Consider the following 5,886-nt stretch of genomic DNA (forward strand, 5'->3'; position numbering starts at 1 on the left):
TATATAAATATATATATATATATTTAAACAAAAATAATAATAATAATCTCAACCCAAGGAAGTTAACCTTAAACATTAGAACAATACAAACATTTTATTTTCTTCCAAGAAAAGCCTTATAATTATATGTTGATATATTAAGCATAAGAGAAGGGTTTATTAATATCTTGTTAAGAGGTATTGAGTAGATATATAAATTTAATGAGAGTTTGTTTATCTTGATAGATTAATGGAAGTTGAATGATGAATACCTTTCTTTGTGAAATTTGCAAAGTATTTTTCTATTTTAATGCTTTGATTATTAGGGACTAGTAATAAGCTAGTTGGGGGGTGTGATTAGTACTTAAAAGTGCATTTTTATCAGGGTTTTGTATCATTATTTTACACTTGAAGTATCAATAACTCCTTAACTAAAGCATGTTTTATAATAACGTATCTAATAATATAAGATACCTTTAATTTATGGTAAATGTTCATTTTAAATGCAGGCCTATCACATAAATGAAAATATTGATTGATGACTTTAAGAACTTAAAATTATAAGGGCAAAGAGATGACCAAACTTAGAAAAGAGATATCGGTGCAATCCAAACCGGAACACTGTTCGGTAATTGGGTCATATCTAGAGCTATATATCTCAGATTTAGGTCCAATTTATATGGATGGAAAGGTAAGACATAGGCCTACAACTTTCATATGGAGCCCAAGATCTAAAAAGGCCATTATCAAGTCCAAATTGTAGCAACAACAAAGAAGCCCGAATCTGTCTTCCAGCCCGAGCACTGTTCGGTAATTTAAAAACTAAAATTGAAAGGACAAAGAGATGGCCAAACTTAGAAGAAAGATGTTGGTGTAATCCAAACCGGAACACTGTTCGGTAATTGGATCATATCTAGAGTTGTAGATCTCAGATTTAGGTCTACTTTATATGGATGAAAAGGTAAGACATAGGCCTATAACTTTCATTGGAGCCCAAGAGTTAAAAATGTCATTTTCAACTCCAAATTATAGCAACAACAAAGAAGTCTGAATCTATCTTCCAGCCCGAGCACTGTTCAATGTTTGGCCTATATTTGGAGTTCTAGAGGTCCAAATGACTTGATGTTTTTACACAAGAAAGGTGAGATAATTTTATACAACTTTCATGTTTTCAAGTGGCTCTAATTTTGACGTTATCAATGACATTTTGGGAAGACAAGAGAAGATAAAGATTGTTACTAAGTCAAGAGTTGGTCACCCATTCATCAATTAGTCATCAAATCAATAGTTTTCAATTTTGGCCTATAAAAGAAGGTATTTGTCATGCATTTAGGCATCTTGGTTTCCAGATCATGCTCTTGCTTTCTCTCTTTGTATTTTTTGTAATGTTTATGTTTTGCTTTCATTAATATCAAGTTTATGCCTTTCATTTCCTTTCATTTAGTTAGTTAACTTTTATCTTATTTATCTTCTTGTTTTGTTTATTTATTTTTCATTCTTTCATTATGTTTTACGAAGTTTATTATGTCAAAGTGAAAAGGTTACAGTAATAGTGTAAGAATAAATATAGTGTAAACTTAATATGGACTTTAATGTTTGATACTAACATGTTTTGTATTTGTTATCTTGTTCACTCTTTAATACTTTGCTTGTTAAATAACTAATCTTGATTTATGTTGTATAACACTTGGTACAACAAATGCTTAGCACTTTCATAGCCCATACTGTATGGTATAACCGACACCCGAGCTATGAAAGAAACTCAATTTATTGTTAACATAAGTTATAATCATGAATGCTTGACGAGATTTACAAGTATTAGCATTAATTGAATAAGATGACTAATGTAATCATGTTAACAATATATAATCTGATTGGAACCTCCTTTGTATGTGGTTTCCAATTCAATAATAAGAGTTTATACTATACTTGTTTGATATACCATTAGTGGAACCTCTAACCTTGACATTTGTTATTATTATTGTTTAATCCTTAAATTAATTTTCCATCTCCAAGTTCTCATCATCTTCTTCTTCTTCTCTTTCTTTATTATTTCTATCACATAAATGAAAAGTTTGATTGATGACTTTAAGAACTTAAATTGCAAGGGCAAAGAGATGACCAAAATTAGAAAAGAGATGTCGGTGCAATCCAAACCGGAATACTGTTCAGTAATTGGGTCATATCTGGAGCTATAGATCTCAAATTTAGGTCTACTTTATATGGATGAAAAGGTAAGACATAGGCCTACAACTTTTATATGGAGCCCAAGATCTGAAAAGGTCATTTCCAAGTCCAAATTGTAGCAACAACAAAGAAGCCCGAATCTGTCCTCCAGCCCAAGCACTGTTCTCAGATTTAGGTCCAATTTATATGGATGGAAAGGTAAGACATAGGCCTACAACTTTCATATGGAGCCCAAGATCTAAAAAGGCCATTATCAAGTCCAAATTGTAGCAACAACAAAGAAGCCTGAATCTGTCTTCCAGCCCGAGCACTGTTCGGTATTTTGGCCATATCTGGAGTTCTAGAAGTCCAAATGAGTTGAAGTTTTTACACAAGAAATCTGAGACAATTGTCTACAACTTTCATGTTTTCAAGTGGCTCTAATTTGAATGTTATCAATGATGTTTTGGGCAGACAAGAGAAGATAAAGATTGTCACCAAGTCAAGACTTGGCCACCCACTCATCAATTAGTCATCAAATCAATAGTTCCCAATTTTGGCCTATAAAAGGAGGCATTTTCCATGCATTTAGGCATCTTGGTGTCTAGATCAAGATCATGCTCTTGCTTTCTTTCTTTGTATTTTTTCCCAATTTTGGCCTATAAAAGGAGGCATTTGCCATGCATTTAGGCATCTTGGTGTTCAGATCAAGATCATGCTCTTCCTTTCTCTCTTTGTATTTTTTATGCTTTGTTTTCATTAATATTAAGTTTATGCCTTTCATTTCCTTTCCTTTAATTTTATATTATTTATGTTCTTATTTTGTTTATCTATTTTTTTTTCTTTCATTATGTCTAGCTAAGTTAATTATGTCAAGGTGAAAAGGTTACACTAATGGTGTAAGAATAAGTATAATGTAAACTTAATATGGACTTTAATGTTTAATACTAACATGTTTTGTATTTGTTGTTTACTCTTTAATACTTTGTTTGTTAAATGACTAATCTTGATTTATGTTGTATAACACTTGGTACAACAAATGCTTGGCACTTTCATAGCCCATAATGTATGGTACAACCGACACCTGAGCTATGAAAGGAACTTGATTTGTTGTTAACATAAGTTATAATCATGAATGCTTGACGAAATTTACAAGTATTAGCATTAATTGAATAAGATGACTAATGTAATCATGTTAACAATATATAATCTGATTGGAATAAGAATAACCGTGTTAGAACACTTAGAGACCACATGAATCCCACAAGAACAAGTGCACCATCATGCATAATTTTTCCTCCCGATGCATCTCATTTTAATTTTAAACCAGGTATTATTCAAATTTTACCTTCTTTTCATGGCTTAGAATTGGAAAATCCATACTTGCATTTAAGGGAATTTGAGGAGGTCTGCAACACATATAATAATTTAAATTGTAGCATGAACACCATCAGATTAAAGCCTTTTCCTTTTTCATTAAAAGATAAAGCTAAAATATGATTACAAAATTTGAGACCAGGATCCATTCGTACTTGGGATGAAATGCAACAACAGTTTTTAAAGAAGTTTTTCCCATCTCACAGAATAAACTCTTTCAAAAGACAAATCACCACTTTCACTCAAAAACCAGGAGAAACATTTTACCAATGTTGGGATAGGTATCGAGACGTGCTTAGTACTTGCCCTCATCATGGTTTTGAAACATGGAGATTGGTTTCACATTTCTATGAAGGGTTAACACCTAAAGATAGGCAAATGGTTGAATTGATTTGCAATGAAACTTTTGAAGATAAAGACCCTGATGAAGCAATGGAGTACTTAGACTTGTTAGCTGAATGATTAGTACTTAAAAGTGCATTTTTATCATGGTTTTATATCATCATTTTGCACTTGAAGTATCAATAACTCCTTAACCAAAGCATATTTTATAATAATATATCTAATAATATAAGATACCTTTAATTTGTGGTAAATATTCATTTTAAATGCAGGCCTATCACATAAATGAAAGGATTGATTGATGACTTGAAGAACTTAAATTGCAAGGATAAAGAGATGGCCAAACTTAGAAAAGAGATGTCGGTGCAATCCAAACCGGAACACTGTTTGGTAATTGGGTCATATCTGGAGCTACAGATCTCAGATTTAGGTCCAATTTATATGGATGGAAAGGTAAGACACAGGCCTACAACTTTCATATGGAGCCCAAGATCTAACAAGGCCATTATCAAGTCCAAATTGTAGCAACAACAAAGAAGCCCGAATCTGTCTTCCAGCCCGAGCACTGTTCGGTATTTTGGCCATATCTGGAGTTCTAGAAGTCCAAATGAGCTGAATGTTTTACACAAGAAAGCTGAGACAATTGCCTACAACTTTCATGTTTGCAACTGGCTCCTTCCAGCCCGAGCACTATTCGGTATTTTGGCCATATCTGGAGTTCTAGAAGTCCAAATGAGCTGAATTGTTTACACAAGAAAGCTGAGACAATTTCCTACAACTTTCATGTTTGCAACTGGCTCCAGTTTGGACGTTATCAATGACGTTTTGGGCAGACAAGAGAAGATAAGGATTGTCACCAAGTCAAAAGTTGGCCACCCACTTATCAATTAGTCATCAAATCAATAGTTCCCAATTTTGGCCTATAAAAGGAGGCATTTGCCATGCATTTAGGCATCTTGGTTTCCAGATCAAGATCATGCTCTTCCTTTCTCTCTTTGTATTTTTTGTAATGTTTATGCTTTATTTTCATTAATATTAAGTTTATGCCTTTCATTTCCTTTCCTTTACTTAGTTAACTTTTATGTTCTTATTTTGTTTATCTATTTTGCTTTCTTTCATTATGTCTAGCTAAGTTAGTTATGTCAAGGTGAAAAGGTTACACTAATGGTGTAAGAATAAGTATAATGTAACTTTTATGTTGTTATTTTGTTTATTTATTTTTCTTTCTTTTATTATGTCTAGCTAAGCTAATTATGTCAAGGTGAAAAGGTTACACTAATGGTGTGAGAATAAGTATAATGTAAACTTAATATGGACTTTAATGTTTGATACTAACATGTTTTATATTTGTTATCTTGTTCACTCTTTAATACTTTGCTTGTTAAATGACTAATCTTGATTTATGTTGTATAACACTTGGTACAACAAATGCTTGGCACTTTCATAGCCCATAATGTATGGTATAACCGACACCTGAGCTATGAAAGGAACTTGATTTGTTGTTAACATAAGTTATAATCATGAATGCTTGACGAGATTTACAAGTATTAGCATTAATTGAATAAGATGACTAATGTAATCATGTTAACAATATATAATATGATTGGAACCTCCTTTGTGTGTGGTTTCCAATTCAATAATAAGAGTTTATACTATACTTGTTTGATATACCATTAGTGGAACCTCTAACCTTGACATTTGTTATTATCATTGTTTAATCGTTACATTAATATTCCATCTCAAAGTTCTCATCTTCTTCTTCTTCTTCTATTTCTTTATTATTATTATTATTAGTACCACTACTACTACTACTATTATTATTATTACTACTACTAATACTACTACTACTACTACTACTACTACTACTACTACTACTACTACTACTACTACTACTACTACTACTACTACTACTCATCTCCAAGTTCCCATCATCTTCTTCTTCTTCTCTTTCTTTATTACTACTACTACTACTACTACTACTACTATTATTATTATTATTATTATTATTATTATTATTATTAT

This window comes from Populus euphratica, unplaced genomic scaffold, assembly GCF_000495115.2.
Source record: "Populus euphratica unplaced genomic scaffold, PopEup_1.0 scaffold864.1, whole genome shotgun sequence".
Lineage (NCBI taxonomy): Eukaryota > Viridiplantae > Streptophyta > Magnoliopsida > Malpighiales > Salicaceae > Populus > Populus euphratica.